Source organism: Chrysemys picta, chromosome 4 (genome assembly GCF_011386835.1).
Source record: "Chrysemys picta bellii isolate R12L10 chromosome 4, ASM1138683v2, whole genome shotgun sequence".
In the NCBI taxonomy this organism is placed as follows: domain Eukaryota; kingdom Metazoa; phylum Chordata; order Testudines; family Emydidae; genus Chrysemys; species Chrysemys picta.
Window position 1 is genome coordinate 146,061,442 of NC_088794.1, and position 19,396 is coordinate 146,080,837.

The 19,396-nt window shown below is 43.4% G+C and overlaps 1 protein-coding gene across 13 annotated transcripts in view; it reads right to left on the reverse strand.

Moving 5' to 3' along the window:
* FBXO34 (F-box protein 34) overlaps positions 1 to 19,396 on the reverse strand; it is a 71,426-nt gene that overhangs the window by 39,966 nt on the left and 12,064 nt on the right. For 4 of the 13 annotated variants that reach the window (XM_065595740.1, XM_005295496.4, XM_024107593.3 and 1 more), the window contains exon 2: positions 4,971 to 5,047. The exons of 1 other annotated variant lie outside the window; for it this stretch is intronic. The gene's annotated coding sequence lies outside the window, so the exon portion shown is untranslated. Of the gene's footprint in view, positions 1 to 2,149; positions 3,953 to 4,020; positions 4,336 to 4,970; positions 5,048 to 19,396 lie in introns of those variants that run through there. 8 more of the 13 variants (XM_065595736.1, XM_065595733.1, XM_065595735.1 and 5 more) reach the window with 4 other exon arrangements.

Below are 19,396 nucleotides of genomic sequence, written 5' to 3' on the forward strand. Positions count from 1 at the left end.
TTAGTGTACTATAAAAGTCTACCCATTTGCTATGGGCTCTGTTGATGCAAACTACTAATTTAAAGAGATACCCGCTTTTCTAAAAAGCGGATCTGTCTGAAAATGTTGTCCCTACTGTTATTCCAAGTAACCTCTAGAAGGACCAGTTGAAAGATTAAATAAAAAGATGTCAAATGTAAGCAAACTGAGAAAACAGAACTCTGTGTATAGTCAATTTCCCTGTTTTCCCTGTAGGGTCAGTCAATATCGTCTATGTAGGGGGAGAAACCCACAGAACAGAGGAGATCAAAAGAATTTTTAAGAAGAGGAAAAGTGAACAAAAACAAACCACAAACAAATCGACAATGGGATTCAGAAGCAGATAAAGTACGATTTCTAATAGGCTTGTTTAAATGGACCTGATTTAAGTCGGTAGGGGCAATGGGATCAGATGTTTAGGTCTCTGTACATGAATGCTCTGTAAGAGATTTACTGCCTGATGTGAGAACATAATACTACAGACATAATAAAAAGGAAACTTCAGAGTGCTTGCTTCTAATGTTGGGATTTGGGCAACAAATCACAACTAAATCCCTAGCATGAAAGAACATTGCTAGAGCAATAGTCAAGTTGTATCAACTTAATCTCTCAACATTTAACACGTCTCATTAGAGTTCTACAAGCTTGCAGGAAAAAATTTCAAACATCTCCCTCAAGAAAAAAAACTGGTTTTTTTTAAGTCTTAATTTTTCAGTTCTGAGCTATTCCTGCACTATTTCATAGCTCTGATAATTGTACCACTGACTAACCTCCAACTGGGAATAATTGTTTTTATCATCACTACTATAAACAGCCCCTCCTAACTCACACTGATAGGAATCTGGAAACTCAGCGTAGCTGCATCCCACCCTACAGCCTCTCAAAACACTACAGAGAAATGAAACTATGTGCTGGAGCAGGAGGAATCCCTGTGCCGAAACACTGCTCATGCAATTCCTGGGGAAGTATAACCACGTCCTAAGTAGACAGGCCAACGCATAATGGCAGTAACAAATTATTTGGTTTTAAAGGTAGGGAGAGGGGGAAATATTTTAAAGACACACTGTTGAGTCAGGTTAGGCCCAAAATTTCGGGTATGTAAAAAACAACTTTTGGTCAAGGTATACCAGTGAAAAAATGTATTTCGAAATTTCTTTGCATACACTTTACTTTTAGAGAAATATTATTCACCTGAAGACTACACCACCCTACCATTGCAGCATTCTGCCAGGGTACGAGAACCTAGAAGTGAAATTGACTGTTACAAATGGCAGGATGAAAAAAGCAAACAAATGGCAAAAAGTGAACTGGCTTTACAGAAAGATTTCAGTTTTAATAATTTCAGGGCAGCTACCAGATGCCAAAGGGAATACTGTATATCACAGGAACAGGAGAAGAATTCCCCAAAGTATAAGTATTCGTACGTTCATTAGGGATTACTAGATTAAGAACGACCATGAGTCTTTTTTTTTTTAAAAACACGAGTTTCAACAATTTGAAACCCCATGGCCTTTATTCGTGGAGATGTAGATCATTGACCTATTGTTACACATTGTAAATCTGTCACACTTCCATCTGATGAAGTGTTTATTCAATAAACACCCTGTGAACCATCCTTCCTCTTCACTTCTGCCTTTTTCACACCTTTTCTTTTCCCACTGTCAGGTCTTTCCTTCTTTTTAGGAAGTGGCATCCCCTGCTCTTTGCATTGATTGTATAATTTTACACAGACCTCAAAAACAAGAGACAAATAAATATTTCCAACCTATTTTACATGGTTCTTCATACAAACAATCCAAGAGACATTTCTTAAGCACTTACACAACATGCATTTTTGCCAAAGTACAAAGTCATCACATAATACACCTTCAATTAGAAAAATACCCACAGGCCAAAGCAACTACTCCAAACACTCAGGGGACCAGATAGCAGCTTTCCAGTATCCCTTCACTTAAAAGCCGGGTGTCCCTACATTTGTCTGGGGCATAGAGCTCTTTCAACAGGCTCCACTGCAAGACTGGACTTCTGTACATATTAAGTTCCTCCAGCTCCCCCAACTTTTTTTTTAAAAACACATTTCTGGGTTCCTCTAACTTTCCTCCCTTAAAGGGTCATATCATAATGACCTCACCTGGATGAAGGCTGACAGGACTCTTCATAGTCCATGAATGTTACTCTTGGATTGGTCATTGCAGAGCAATGTGAAGCCCCAGGTCTCGTGATACTTTCCGTCCTCTGAAGCTGGAGACTAGGTACTCAGTCCACGTCTCCCAATTGAGCCGATAATTCTCTTTGCTTATTACTATTCTACGGCTTCCTGCTTTTGGAGGGGATTGTGCTGCAAGAAGAAGTCTCTGCTCATTTTTCTAAACTCAAAGTGATCAGCTTGAAAAAAATTTCCCTGTCAAATACTGTACAATGAAACATTTAAAAACAACTGGTACTTCCGAAGGTTGCCTACAGTAGCTCTAATGTAACTATATTAAGCAGAAGTATTCACAGAGTGCCTGCAAAGGACTTCAGCACTAGGGAACACTGGTGGACTGAACAAGTGTGCCCCAGTCATTTTTTGGAACTCTTCAATATGAACAACTCTCAGTCATCTGTATCAGATCCTGTACCAATATGACACACTGGGCCATCCATTCAATAGCTCAGAATGGAATGACACTACTCAAGACTATATTAGCCACACACGTAAGCATTTTTTTCCTGGAGGAGCGCAGGCCGCTAACTGCAAGTGCAAATGCTTTACTTAAATCAGCAAGTCCATTTGGTAAAAACCTGTTCAAGGCATGCAAATAAAAGCACAACACTTTACTGTGCAATTAAGAGCTGTTAGGTCTCCCATCCTCAGATGTGAGGAGCCAAAGAGTCCACATTCAGGAGATAGTGACCTAGAGCAGTGGTTCTCAACCAGGGGTACACATACCCCTGGGGTACACATACCCCTGGGGTACACATACCCCTGGGGTACACATACCCCTGGGGTACACATACCCCTGGGGTACACATACCCCTGGGGATATGCAGAGTTCTTCCAGCGGGTACATCAACTCATCCAGATATTTGTCTAGTTTTACAACAAGCTACATAAAAAGCACTAGCGAAGTCAGTACAAACTAAAATTTTATACGACTTGTTTCTACTGTTCTATATACTATGCACTGAAATGTAAGTACAATCTTTATATTCCAGTGGATTTACTTTATAATTATATGGTAAAAATGAGAAAGTACGCAATTTTTCAGTAATAGTGTGCTGTGACGCACTTGTATTTTTATGGCTGATTTTGTAAGCAAGTAGTTTTTAAGTGAGGTGAAACTTGGGAGTACACAACAGAAATCAGACTCCTGAAAGGGGTACAGTAGTCTGGAAAGATTAAGAGCCACTGACTTAGAGCACAGCAATGAACTATGCAAATACTTTAGTCCACCCTCACTCTATTAATTAAACTAAACCCTAGATCACTGTTATTAAGAGCTCACACAAAAGGCAAGAACGTTAAGAGTTTGCTGTATGTAACGGGTGGGAAAAGCACCATTATCTGTCTTGCCCCAGCACTGCACCCTTTTATTTGTAGTTATTACTGCAAGTTGCTTTTTTTCAGACAATGGATGTGCTATTATAGGTACCTTTATGCCGTGCCAAAGCACATATACAGAGCAATTCAGAACAATCAGCCTTGCTTTCATGGGAGCAAAGGTTGCAGCCAAATGAAATGGGTGGAGACCACATTAAACAATCTTGGAATCTGCTAATAGGATATAGGAAAATGTGACCATAATGCAGATGCAGCGCTCCCTTTCACTTTCAAATGTTACGGGTGAAATAAAAGCTTCAGAAAACAAAATTTAATTATTTGAATATATTAACTAAGCAGAAATTTGCTCACTATGTACACGAGATACAAAGAGTCCTAAAATGGCACACTAAAAGGTCAAACTAAAAAGAAAGTTTCTCAGCCAAGAAGGAACACTCAGATTAAAAGATACAGGATACCTGTGAAATGTCAGCATATCGATTCTAAGAACGTCCATCCATCCATGCAGAACATTCCCGTCTCTAAGATGTGACCAGATTCATATTTGCCTTTTAAAAAGGGAGATTTTCAAACTGAAACACCTTGCTTGCTTTTCAGGTGTCTGTTAGTCAGCTTTCTCCTTCACAAACCAGGTTCTGCCTCTGCATGATCATGCATTGAAGTCATGTCCTTGAGTCTGTGACATCAGTCGGTTGCCATGGTAATGATGAGGGCTGTCCAAAATTCAGCATTATGGCATCACTGCAGGATCAAGCAGCAGAGAAAGCTAGCATCTGAAAGTTAACAAGTGTGGCAGGAACAATTACTAAAAGGCCTTTCATTTAAATTTTAGCAATATGTTATCCTCAAGAGATAGCTGCAGTCTAAAAAGTATTTTTTAAAAGCCTTCTGTTACACAGATGTCCAGGAGTTCACTGACCTGGGAACACCACCAAGGCTGACAGCAAGTACCAGCTCAAGATGTGGTCTTACTGAGACAACTATAGGGGACTCGGTGCGCCCATACAAACAGAAAGGAGAATGGTCCGCTAGGGCAGCCAGAGTGATGAGTGATGGCTTGGAACAGCACATATATCTTTGGGTACATGACGCTGCACAGGTCACTTGTGTTCCCACACAAACCCAGACCTATCCTGCCGCTGTAGTTTATCTACGAGGGAAGGCTCGCTTTGCCTGCTGGCCTGTTATTGTGGAACAACACATTTTTGGCCTCAGCGTTCCAGGGGGTCATGAGATAAGGTCATTGTTGTGGAAAAGGTGATGCTCCACATGGCAGGCCCTCCAAACATCACAAGGGGTCTTGAGTTGGATGCCAAGAGTTTGCAGTGAGGAGAGGAAATCAGAGAGCAATGATCTGTGTACCTGTAAACAATTCCCATAGTAAGTTGTGTGACAATTAAAAAAGTACCTTAAAGTTGTCACTCCATGTAGGCTTAGACATTACAGTTCTCTAGGGTTTCTTGCACACTCCCGGGAATGACATTTCTGAAGAGCAAAAGAAAGAGGGAGGTTAGAACCACAGACAATTAATATGTAACGAACACTCTCTTTAAACTAAAAAAAGCCACCAGAAACATCAACAAATGCACAGAGGAGAACACACTGACCAGGAAACAGATCTGGAGGGTTCCACTGTGAAGGGACCATATGAATCATAGAATCATAGGACTGGAAAGGACCTTGAGAGGTCATCCAGTCCAGTCCCCTGCACTCAAGGCAGGACTAAGTATTATCTAGACCATCCCTGACAGGTGTTTGTCCAACCTGCTCTTAAAAATCTCCAATAATGGAGATTCCACAACCTCCCTAGGCAATTTATTCCAGTGCGTAATCACCCTGGCAGTTAGGACGTTTTTCCTAACGTCCAACCTAAACCGCCCTTGCTGCAATTTAAACCCATTACTTCTTGTCCTATCCTCAGTGGTTAAGAACAATAATTTTTCTCCCTCCTCCTGGAAACAACCTTTTATGTACTTGAAAACTGTTACGTCCCCTCTCCGTCTTCTCTTTTCCAGACTAAACAAACCCAATTTTATTCAATCTTCCCTCATAGGTCATGTTTTTAGACCTTTAATCATTTTTGTTGCTCTTCTCTGGACTTTCTACAATTTGTCCATATCTTTCCTGAAATGTGGCACCCAGAACTGGACACAATACTCCAGTTGAGGCCTAATCAGCGTGGAGTAGAGCGGAAGAATTACTTCTCATATCTTGCTTACAACACTCCTGCTAATATATCCCAGAATAATACTTGCTTTTTTTGCAACAGCGTTACACTGTTGACTCATATTTAGCTTGTGGTCCACTATGACCCCCAGGTCCCTTTCTGCAGCACTCCTTCCTAGGCAGTCATTTCCCGTTTTGTAGATGTGCAACTGATTGCTCCTTCCTAAGTGGAGTACTTCGTATTTTTCCTGATTGAATTTCATCCTATTTACTTCAGACCATTTCTCCAGTTTGTCCAGATCATTTTGAATTTTAATCCTATCCTCCAAAGCACTTGCAACCCCTCCTACCTTGGTATCATCCACAAATGAATGACAGTCAAGGTCAGCTCAAAGGAGAGGAAAGAGTTGTGACTTTACTGAAATGTGATCTAAACCCACTGGCAAGGCATTGTGGCAACTGTCCAGCCTCAGGCTAGAGGTGGAATCACACCCTAGCTGACTGAAAATGGCTATATTACCTTTGTCGTAAGTTTAACACTTTTCAAAGATACCCACAAAGGCACAACAGGAGGAATTCTCCCTGCAGCTACAATCCACATTCACTGCTCCGTAAGAGCCTCACAGCCAGCCAGAGGAGAATTTCCCCAGCACAGATGGTGTGTTGGACAGCCACAGGCATCAACTTTCTCCGGCGCTGTTGCGTGCCCGCGCTCCTTCCCCCCCCACACCTCTTTCCCCGCCCCTGGCCCCGCTCCGACTCCAGCCTTTCCCCGCCCCTGCCCTGCCCCCACTCCAACCCCATCCCCAAAGTCCCCACCCTAACTCCGCCCCCTCCCTGCCCCTATTGGATCCCTTCCCCAAATCCCCGCCCCAGCCCCACCTCTTCCCCCAGCACGCCGCATTCCCCCTCTTCCGCCCTCCCTCCCTCCCCCACAAATCACCTGTTTCGCAGCGCAAGCGCTGGGAGGGAGGGGGAAGAAGCAGGACGTGGCGGCGTGCTCGCGGAGGCAGAGGTAAGCTGAAGCAGGGGGGCGGGGTGGGGAGCTGCCGGTGGGTGCTGAGCACCCACCAATTTTTTTCCGTGGGTGCTCCAGCCCCGGAGGACCCACGGAGTCGGCGCCTATGCCGCAGGCGGCCTTGTGCATGCCCCTTGCAAGTAGCAGCAGAGGGGCTGGGGCACAGCTCTCAACACGCTGCTACAGCCACTCTGGGCATCACAGACAATTCCCTAAATTACACCACAGACAGTTTTGGTCACTAGGATTCTAGGCTGATTAAAAGTGCAAAGGGGGATTAAAAGCCACCTCTGCATTTCCCTCCTTCTGGCTGCACCGGTGGCACCATGTCTTGCTCCCTTAAAACACCCAGGACTGCTACAACGATGGCTGTTCATTGCTCACAGACAAATGTATGCCTTTGTTGAGAGCTGCCAAACACCTGGCTCAAGAGGGCCAAGTTACCACAGTGAAAGGGTGGCTACCCTGCCACCAGGGCAAGTTCCATTGGTCAGCCAGGAACTTGGGGAACAGTGTCATCGTTGCTTCCAAAACAAGTGTTGCAGCTACAGGGAAAGCGCAAGAGGTGCGGGCATCTAGGGGCATCCATGGGTCAGTCCGCGGATGGGATGACTCCAGGGAAGACTGCGGAGCTTCCATTTTTAAAGATGCCCATCATTTTCCTTGCCTGTTCCTCCGTTTGCACCAAACATATGTCCTTCTTGGGATCATGCACTGGCTTCCAAACACTTCTCTACCACAATCAGACTCTTCATACTCACAGCGAAGGCCCTGCACGGTGCTGCTCCTGCCTTTATAGCATCTATCAAACCCCGGCTTACCTCTTACACTGTGGATGTTTCAGCTCACCTTTTGGCTCCCCTGCTTTCTTCCACCCCCATCACCTACTGCTCCCAGCCCTTGAACATCCTTACAACCCTGGGAGCCCCTCAGTGCCAACTGGCAGAGGGCAACCTATACCATCACTCGCATCAGGCCTGACATTCATTGCCCCCAAACCACCGTCGTCATAATCTGTATCTAAAAGACGTTGTGCAAAGTATTGTAAGCAAACTGGTAACATGCTGGTCCCGAAATTCATTGTGTGATGTATGCAGAGAAATGTATAATTGCCTGCTGGAAATATGTTCTTAAAATGCATTTGGCATAAAGTCCAGCCTTCCCCAGACAAAAGGAATGTGTATTTACCTATCTGAGCAGCTTGATCACAGAGGCCAAGGAAAAGTACATTGACCTATAAGATGAACAAAGCCAGGAGCTAGCAAGCAGGGGAGATGACCTCTTAATCACAATAGGGGATGGAGTTTGCACCCCCAGGAAGCCTTCTGGGCTCTTGAAACAGAGACAGTGAACTTTGAAGTAATATAATGAGGGCAAAGAGCTTTTGAGTTACCCATCACCTAAGGGACAAAGGGGAGCAGCCGTCTTTGAGTTCATAAAATGCGGATCCTCTTGACCTGGGAGGCAACAGTAGCTGGAAACCGATTATAGGGGAGAAACCTGTTCAGACAAATATTGCAACTTGCTGAAATTAAGTTTTAATCACTAGAGAGCACGTTTTGCCTTGTTTTATTTGGACCATATCTGTCCCTTTCATCCTGGCCTATTAGCACTTAGATCTCTGTTCTTTCTTAATAAACTTACTCTTGTTTTATTACACAGCACTGAGATGCTTTTGTATTAAACTGGAGAGTGAGTCCTCAACTAACCTAGCAGGCTGATGAGCACACGATCTCTTTGGAGGCAGAGAATGTAACTTCTGAGTGTCCAGTGAGAGGGACTGGACACTGCAGACACACATCTCTGGGGAACTCGGGAATTGGGGTTTCCTGGTTAGCACCTGCAAGTCAAGGTTTGGCCTCACAGAGTCCTGGAGAGTTTGCTGGCAAGGCAGACAGGCTGGTGTGTCAGGGAGCTGCCATCCAGCTTAGCAGTAGCAAAGCTCTCACTTGCTGAGGCTGAGAGGGGTAACAGTGGCTCTCAGTTCTAAGTGCCACAAGAGAAGCGTCACAATCCTCCCTGACTCACTCTCAACACTTCCTCTTCCAACACTACTACTCTGAAATCTTCCAACACTGACCTTCTTTACTATAATCCTGGACCCGCCCCCAGTTTCTAAAAGAGGAACCAACAAGCAGCATCTCACGATCTCACCTCACCCTCATCTAACCCCTCCACCCACTTCTTGTTTATCAGCATCCTCCCACACTGTGTTATCAAATTTAAAACGCAAACCGCAGGGCGGGGTCCCATAGTTCATTGCCATACACACCTATGGTGCTGCAATAAATAAATTCTGCAGCCTGTTCAAGCCTAAAGAATCTGAGCTTGGTTCAGCTCTGGTTTACATCAGCTTCTGAATAGCTGAACGGTTCAAGTGTCACTATTAACTAATTCACTGCCAATCGCTTTAGTGGAAACACCTAGTTTGAGCAAATATCTAGCATCACTGGACGTAGGGGCAAATATTAGGACAGCGAATTGTTGCTGAGGAGTGCTTGGGAAGAAAACAAAAGTCAGATCTCTCCACCTCTAAATGTAACGTCACCTCCACCCATACCCAAAAGGATGAGAGAAAAAAGAAATGCATCCTCTCCAGCACAAAGCCTCAATTGTCTCCCAATTTCCAAACCCAAACACAACCTCAAGAAAACCAACTGTCCAAGCCTTCAGCCTTTTCCCGCCCCTTCCGACAGCTGTTACAACAAGAGTCACCTCTTTTCCAGTACAGGAATCTGTAGCACAGTGAGAGCTGAAACTCTGGGGCTGCATTAAGTAAACTGAATTTAATATCAAAATGAATCCAAGGCCCTGCTGCATAATGCAGGCTGAATGAGCCCTACAGGACACAGGGTCTTGTTTATAACTAAACAAGGACTTGGGTTTGCTAATAATGGAAATGGATGGGGATGTGAGGGAAGAGAGTGGGGAGAGAGAAGGAAGAGTGATTTTTTTTTTAAAACATACCCCCCACACCATAAGACACAGAGAATTGCATCCAGGCCCCACAAGGAGAAGGTCATTTCATGTCTACATGGCACTACACCTCAATTGTGTGTCTTGGGTTCTTGGCCCTCCAGGTCAGCGTTATAAGTTTTGCCCCCTGAGAAGAGTAGGTACAGGATGCTTTGTCGAAGACACACTGAAGGCAAGGACTGTAACAGGGCACTGGACCTTGGGGCACATAAGCATGCCCTAATGCATCCATTATGGCCCTCGGCCTTTTATATTGGAAGTTGCAGTTGCAGGTCCCATACTTGCACCTAGCATATGCTCTGCAGAAAGTCTCATATCGGGCTTGCTGCCTCTTACCCAGAGCGGCAGGCAGAGGAGACCCAAAGGACATTCTATACAAGAAGGAGGAACTGGCAGGGTAGATGCGAAGCCCTGGAGACAAAAGCAGAAAAGACCCTGAGGGGTGGTGAAACTTTTTCAGGTTGTGCAGTTTTGGTCTGAAGCCCGAAGAAAAGAAATGGAGCTATGCCACTAGTTGAAGCATAATTTCCCCATCCCAGGCCAGCAGATCACCCCATCAGCTTACATGGGCATAAAAGGACAAATTCAAAATAGTAGATACAAATACCATGATTGGAACATACACAATACTCAGTGAAAATGGGTTAGCCCCTGCAAGTAACTATTATGACTAGGGAAATGTGATATAATCATTCCACAACGACCTGTTACCTGGCTGATGGAGCAGAATCAGGTTTTATGGCATCTTTGGCATTGTGTAGAGGAAAGGCCATCACTATCAGACAAGAGCCGTATAACATTTCTCACTCTGCAAGATGCCAAGCTGACACTCTAGACTACCACATTCGGAGAATCGCATTTCACTGCTTGAGTCTCCTTCCAGTCCACTACACTGAAAACATCCTAACCGCTTTGAAAATCAGTACCTAAACAAAGTTTGTGTTCACTTACATACTGATTTAGGGGGTAGGGCTTTTTCAGTGCAAAAGACGCTCCACATTTCATAAGAGAAAGGCTCTCAATTAACTCGCCTGTATAATGAGACTAACATAGGCCCCAATAACATGTTTATTAAAGATCCCAAGGCAATTTTTGCAACTGTGTGCATTAGCCCCAACACGCTGTGTCTTTAAGTCAGTTAGTAAAGTGCTTTCAGATCCTTCTAGATGCAAGCCATCATACAAATGCTAGTCCTAACCTGGGGGAGCCTTTTGGTTTTGAAATTCCCAGACTAACGAGAAACTGCAGAACTGGAATTAAATTTGCAAACTGGACACCATCAAATTAGGCCTAAATAAAGACTGGGAGTGGATGGGTCACTACAAAAAGTAATTTTCCCTCTGCTGATACTCACACCTTCTTGTCAACTGTGGAAATGAGCCACCTTGATTGCATTGGCAGCAAAGAGTCCTGTGGCACCTTATAGACTAACAGACGTATTGGAGCATGAGCTTTCGTTGGTGAATGCCTACTTCTTCGGATGCATGTAGTGGAAATTTCCAGAGGCAGGTATAAATATGCAAGCAGGAGTGAGTCAGGCTAGAGATAAGGAGGTTAGTTCAGTCAGGGAGGATGAGGCCCTCTTCTAGCAGTTGAGGTGTGAACACCAAGGGAGGAGAAACTGCTTCTGTAGTTGGATAGCCATTCACAGTCTTGGTTTAATCCTGATCTGATGGTATCAAATTTACAGATGAACTGAAGCTCAGCAGTTTCTCTTTGAAGTCTGGTCCTGAAATTTTTTTGTTGCAGGATGGCTACCTTTAAATCTGCTATTGTGTGTCCACTGCATTTACAGATCCAGACAACACAGCTACCCCTTCGATACTTGATTGCATTGGCCTCATTAGCACTACAAAAGTAATTTTTCCCTCCCTTGGTATTCACCCTGTCTTGTCAACTGTTGAGAATAAGCCACTTCCACCTTAATTGAATTGGCTTGTTAGCACTGACCCCCCCCACTTGGTAAGGCAACTCCCATCTTTTCATATTCTGCTTACTGTATTTTTCACTCCATGCATTTGATGAAGTGGGTTTTAGCCCATGAAAGCTTATGCCCAAATAAATGTGTTAGTCTCTAAGGCGCCACAAGGACTCCACGTTGTTTTTGCTGTTTTTTCACACCCCTGAGCGAGAAAGTTGCAGCGCTGTAAAGTACCAGCGTAAACAAGCCACAAATCAATGCAAGAAATGTTACCAGCATAGCCATTTGCGTCAGACCCATCCCTCATTTTCTTTCACTTCAAGAGAAACAAACTTTAAAATAAAGATGCCTCATGGCAGCATATTATTGTGCTCCTACTACCCCGACCCTAGCACAGCCTCATACCCCACCTCATGCCTCTGCCAAATGGAGATCAGAGCCAACAGCTCCCTCCACTGAGTCTGAGGCAGGCTCCTCATGCCAAGAGACTCTGACAGGCAGTTTATGAAATGAAAAAGGTAGTTACAAGCTGATGGAATATAGCTCTGAGGCTGCTCTAAGTTATGCTGGGGATCGAACAGGAAAACCACATGGAATATACACTAAATTTTCCATAGTGATCTTAAAGTCCTAACCACAAGATTCCCATTCAAGTGAAAGCCAATCCGAGAGAGACACAAACACTTGTGAAATGCTTTCTAGATGTATTATGTAAAAAAAAGTCAAGCGGACCTCTTGTCTACGATGGTGTCTGAGATATTCAACAGTCATATCACAGCAGAAAGTATTCTCCTGACATGTTTAGGGAATTAGTTCCTTTTATGGGAGTATACAGGAACCAGACGCTTTTTTTTTTTTAAAGTGTTTCTTTGAGGTAACAAGAACTGGCCCAAGGGACAATATTTACCAGTTCCAGCGAAGTATTTTATCAGGAGTTCACAGAGTGATTTAAGTCTGTGAACTGAGCCACCTGCACAAATGCACTTTTATTCTGTTTCAAAAGCAGACAAAAGCCTCCTCTAAAGCTTTACCCAGTAATTCCTCTTTGACCTCATCTCTTGTGTCCAGGGCCATGTCTACACCACAGAATTGAAGTGATAGGGTAGAACCAGTTTAAACAAAAAACATTCAATGCGAAAACACTAGTCATGTGAATCTGAACCACTGGAGGTTTCACCCTGCTTCTATGACATTCTAAGCTATTTCAATTGGAATGCCTTCTGGGTACCTATCCCACAGTTCCCAGCACAGTGGGTACAGTAGTAAGTCCTATTTGAACTGATTCACTCAACCATTTTAATGCCTCCCACACAGACACTGAACTGGTATTTAGCCTTGCAGAAGTCAAATTAACCCAAACTATATTGGCCTAGGTGCAAGCCAGTTGGAACACTTGCAACCATGGATTCAGGGTGTTTAATAAGCATGCCCAGGCCAAGACATTCTTAACATGGTACAATTTCTTCAGTGTACTCAACGCTTAAGAGCAACACTAGCTTTAGAGAACTTTCACAGAGAGTTTCCAGATAAATTGGTAGAGGGTTTTAGAGCTTTTCCACATTTGCTAGAGGTACATCTCCATTTTTTTAGTGTGCAGCCCAGATATGAGTCATGACAGCTGCAAGGAGCTTTGTTCTCTAGCTGACATTCATAGGATGAGATTACAGTTTATCACTGGGGGGAAAGTGTGTTCAAGTTTTGTTCCGATTAAGTGTCACAAGCCACACCTCGGCTGCTCGAGGGCTATCAGAATCCATTGTCATGTCATTACAGTGCTAATCTATTTAGTAATGGAAGTCACTGGAGTTGGAAGATAAATATTTAAGCCCTTTTAAAAAAAAAAAAAGTACACAATATCTCATTTTGTTCTTTGGTTCTTCCTGCCCACCCCAATTTACTTTGAAGAAATTTGAGGGTGTTGCTTAAAAGATGCAAAGAAGTCTGGTCTGGAAAACTGATTTTCATAACACCTGCTTTGGTCTAACTGCCAAGACAGAGAGGGAGATTGCTGGTTTATTTGATATGATCACTTCCTGTTCTCAGAATCAGCCCTAGCACACAACAAGGCCAACATTTTCAGACTTGAATGCCTAACTTTAGGTATCAAGTATCAGAGGGGTAGCCGTGTTAGTCTGAATCTGTAACTTTAGGTACTTTAATAAAAGAGGCCTGATTTTCACAAATGCAGAGCAATCACTGTTCCTATTATCTTCCGTGGGCAGTTACTGGTATAAATCACTGCTAAGTGCGCGTTACATCTCCCCCGTGCCCAGTAGAAGTGTTACAGCCTCACACTACAGAACCTGGACCTTTAGGGTACATCTATACTTACCTCCGGGTTCGGCGGTAAGCGATCGATCTTCTGGGATCGATTTATCGTGTCTTGTCTAGACAGAATAAATCGATCCCGGAAGTGCTCACCGTCGATGCCGGTAATCCTGCTCCGCGAGAGGAGTATGCGGAGTCGACGGGGGAGCCTGTCTGTCGCGTGCGGACCCGCGGTAAGTACTTTGTGGTTCGAACTAAGGTAGTTCGACTTCAGCTACATTATTCACGTAGCTGAAGTTGCGTATCTTAGTTCGAACTGGGGGGTTAGTGTGGACCAGCCCTTAGTTTCAGCTGTAGAAACTTGTGCTTACAGCTCTAGAGGTCTCCAGTTCAATTCCCAGTGCTGGCCAAAGTGGCCAGCACACTGGCATTCAGCCTAACTTTTGGCACCTGAGTTTTGGCCCATATGCACAAAGAACTGAAATGCACTTCATCCCAAAAAGAAACAGTGAATATGTTGTAAAACGGCCCATGTGGATTACATGGATGGTTGAGCACCGGGCATAAAGGACCAGAGGCCTGGCATACCCAGAATCAGATCACTCCCGCCAGGTGCAATTCTGTTAGGGAATATCAATAGTATGCTAAAAACCCACTCAGATTTATCATCTTACTCTTTAATTTTTTTTTTTTTTTTAATCTAATATGCCCCTATCCCCCCAACCTCGTATCTATCCCGGAAGATTGATGAGCTTCATCTGAAACAAAGACTAGTTCATTCTGGTATGTGCTACATATATTTTTGAATCTTAGGGCCTTTATTGATGTAATCAGCAACATTTGTATTTTTGAAGCTTTTTATTAAGGCAAAGTTGCAATAAAATATTAGTATTATATCATACATTACTTATTATTTATTCAGACTCGTGTTAATATTCAAAGAACCGGACTAAAGATTCCAGCTTGCTCTTCTCTTCTGAGTACACTAGAATCAAATTTCTGAATACCTATCCTCGTTTTGGTGCTGCTCTTGTATATATACTTGATGTAAAGACTTTTCCATTACAAGGACAGTCCATATTTTGCTATATCACAATTCCATAGGAGAAGTCATTTTTCCAATAACATGCAATACAAAGACTTGCTGCTAACAATAAAGAAAAATGTAGATCCTTTTCTGGAGCACTGAGTAAGCAGGTCAGAGGATATCTAGGAAGGCTGCATTTTCTCATAAGGTGAATCTCTAATAATTTCTTCCCCAAACCATCTAATTCCCCACATATTCAAGTATGTCCCCCTTTCCCAGCAGCCCTTCCAAAAGAGCACCTGATGTAAAGTGTTACCTGAGCCCAAAACAATTGCTGAAAAGGATGAACTGCTCTCCTTTTTAAAGGAGTGCTATGTTGACATGTATACTGTATTATTATTCTTAACTATTGCACTAGTGATCAAAGCATGCAAGAAAAGAGAATCACATTAATTGCACAATCTCATTTTGGCATCATAAGCGGACAGAGCTTGAGAACGTACCACACCCTGAACCATTCTAACCTCTGGCTCATTTGATCTGCTAATTTTTTGTCCTCCTGAAACCCATACTGTGCCTGAGAACTCCCTGTAACATTCACCAAATACCATGTTTGCATTGTTCTTTGCCAAGGCTGTGGATCATCAAGACAAGTTGCTATAGGCTCCTCTGAAACAGACAAGGGGACACCAGGCAAAACTCTTGAGCATTCTTTGCAGAGCAACAAGAAGGTCTTTCTAAATACAATCCTAGGAGATTGGCAGTTGCCACCCATAATCCTCAAGGGAAAGAACAGGTTTACTTAAATTTAAGGTTCATAAAAAATGTACCCGTCTGTGTACCTCCGGATGTACATACATCTACCTAAAAGCAAATAAAGGAAAAACATTCCTCCCTTAAAAAATAAAATCACTCATCCACCCTCTTTACCTCATTCCCTAATGCAAATGCCTGAAAGATGAACCTTGCACTGCACCCTGAAAATCAAATTCCGGCTACCTCAGAGCAGGTAAGGAAGCCACTTCCAACATTGAAAACCTTCCATGGACAAAGTTCTACACCAACCCTGTTTGTCTCCGTGTAATGCTATCTCGAGCACCTCCGTTTATTAGCAATAGTATTGCCATAGACCCTATGATCCCCAGTCATGGACCAGGAACCAACTGCACTAGGCACCATACAAACCCAGAACTAAAAGATGGTCCCTGCCCTGCTAGCCTTGGTTTCTAACCGTTGTAATTATCATAATTAAGTCCTCTTACACTGAATTAGTTTGCCCGTGTTGCTACAACTGTATACATGCACCCTACAAAGAATTTAGCATAATCAGTCTCTTGTACAATGCAAAAATGCAGTTATAGCAACACAGCAGCAAGTTACTTCAGCATAAGACTAATGAATTATGATTCTTATTGTATTATGTCTCTACCGGACTACATAGTAAAGATTTCACAGATGCTTTAACTACAGTGAAATGCTTGGCGGAAATATATTCGATATATAATTACGGTTAAATACTTTATGGCCCTCTCTGATGCCCCATCCACACCCCGGCCCCGTAACCCTGCGGGGAGGGCAGCAACCCCATAGTCCTAGGCCCTCTCCAACAGCCCTATTCCCTCCCTCATTATTCTTCATTACAAAAATAGACTTAACACTACAGTAGCTACACGTCATTACAATCAGGTGGTATGCACAAAGTTCCGGGAGTTACTTTGAAGTGATGTACCTTAAGTAACAGCCGATGAAAAACTCTTTGCTCACGAAAGCAGAATCCTCATCACTAAATAAAATGGGACTATACACTGGAGACGGCGTCAGCTTCAGGATTAGCAGTCACCAGGTAAAAGTGTTGATACCTAGACGTCAAAGGAAGTGAGCGTAGAAATGGCAGACCCTTGGAGGAGGGGACTGGAATAGTCTCACTGACAGTTATGTCCTCAGCCAGTTGGATGTTGGAATAAAGGCAGAGTCCATGATCGCTCCAGAGACAGACACAGAATGCTAGAACTCTAATCTCCAATTGATCAGGACTGTAACTATAAGTTAGCTTGACTGTTGCCTACCCCGTATACTAGATATGAGGTTATTTCGTTTAACTTTGATTTAATTCAATCTACTAATAAACTTCAGAACTTCCAAATCTAAATGGCACTGGCCACCCCATGCACCAAGTCACAATGTCCAGAGTGGGGAGCCCTCCGCCCCCCAGGGCCACCCATTCACACCAAACATGCATTAGGGTTGCAATGCTGGGGTAAAAGGTTGCTGTTGTGGGTGGTCAGTGCCTCCTTGCAGGGCCTTCCTTAGTCATATGCAGCATACATGGCTGCGTAGGGAACCCCTGGGTCTTAGTGTCCACCCTCCAGCCTCTTCCTATCCCTGTTCTAATCTGACCCTTCCTGTGGGCTCCCACCACAGCTGGCTGCTGCAGCCTGGTGAGAGGGGATCTAGTACTTAAAAGTGAAAAAGCCTTCCAGCCTGCCAGACCCATTAGCACAACACTGAAACTGTTAAAGAGCCATTCAAGGTGTAATGAAGCCATTTAACAGGCATTTGCCAAGCCCCCTCCCCGCCCCATACTGTCAGTTTCTGAATTTACTGACAAAAGTTGTGCATTACTGTAATATTTACTCAGAACATGTTAGTCTACAGGACCTTAGTTTAACATTTGCTTTAAAATATTTCATTAGTGTGTTGTTGAAGATTATAAAAATCACATCTCTACAAAATCCTTGCATAGATTTTTAGATGCACAATCTGAGTATTCATCTTTAGCCTTAAATGCTTTGCTCATCAGACATATGTTTTTTTAAACAAATCCTTCAAAAGACCCCTCCTTATCTAAAATACACATGCGAGCCCGGGCTGCCGTTGGGCATAGGGGCACCAGTTTAATAATACTGTATAGGGCCCCATAAATCCTAAGGACAGCCCTGCCTCCTTGGCACAGCACGGAAGAGGTGGCAGTGTGTGCACCCACTGAATTGGGAGGCTACATCCTCCACTTCCAGAGGCACAAAGAGACATTGGTTACAGCGGTGAGGTCTAGATCCAACAAAAGCACTCACTATGCCTAGCTAGATGCAGAAGAATTATTCCAGCTTAGTACTAACGTGGATACGAGAACAAATGGATATAAACTGGCCATGGGGAAGTTCAGGCTTGAAATTAGACGAAGGTTTCTGACCGTCAGAGGGGTGAAATATTGGAACGGCCTTCCGAGGGAAACGGTGGGGGCGAGGGACCTGTCTGGTTTTAAGATTAAGTTAGATAAGTTTATGGAGGGAATGGTTTAATGGTAAAACATAGTAGTCAAGGAAAACCAAGCAATGGTAGGTAAATAGTATAATGGCTAACAGGGGTCAGGATGGAGACTCTTGCCTATATGCTCGGGGTCTTACTGATCGCCATATTTGGGGTCGGGAAGGAATTTTCCTCCAGGGCAGATTGGCTGAGCCTCTGGAGGTTTTTCGCCTTCCTCCGCAGCATGGGGCAGGGATCTCTAGCAGGAGGGTCTCTGCCGATTGAAATCACTAATAACAGGATTGGGGACTTCAGCAGCAGAGTCCAGGGAAGGGGTAGGGACGGTTTTATGGCCTGCAGCATGCAGGGGGTCAGACCAGATGATCATAATGGTCCCTTCTGACCTTAAAGTCTATGAGTCTATGAGTCTATGAGATGGAAGGCGGTGCTCCTGATTTCCAGTGCTACCTAAATTCTGGAAGCGGCAGCAGATCAAAAAGGACTCCCAGATGCTAATTTGCTGAGCAAACTCCCATCCTCAACAGATCAGCAGCAGGGAAATGCAAAATCTAAATTTAAAAATGTATTGCTATTTTCTTTTGAAATATGTTAACATGCAGACACAGGGAAAAAATATCTAACCATAAAGAAATCACTATGAACAAGATTGCACATTTGGCATTCTGCCAAGCTAACATGAACTAAAAAATAGTCAAGCTGCACAACTAACTTCATCCCATGGCACAAATTTTAAGTGGTTAAGATAAAAATATCAAGAGGGGGAAAAAAAGAAAAAAAAATGAAATTCTGTAAAGCAGAAGTTACTTGAACAAAATCCTTGACCCGGTGATTAAGAGTAAGGAAAAAGTAAGCTTGCTACCAGGTTACTAAGAAAAGAGCCAGGCTAAAAACATAACAAAAAATATACGTTATATTTTAATTATTTTGAGACCCTGGTGTCAAAGGGACGACTAGTTAATATACAAGCATTTCCAATAAACTAATTGATTTTCATCCCTTCCCACACTAAAAAACAAGCTTTTTTTCCTGCATTTTTTTCCTGCATCATGGCTCTGTCCAACCTGAAAGACTCCATAACCACCAGCAAACAAGTGAGACGAGCACATCACAAAACCAAAAGCTGAGCAATTGAAATGGGAAGGAATTTTCAGCAGGCTTCTTGAAAAACAAAATACCCTGAAGTTGAGTAAA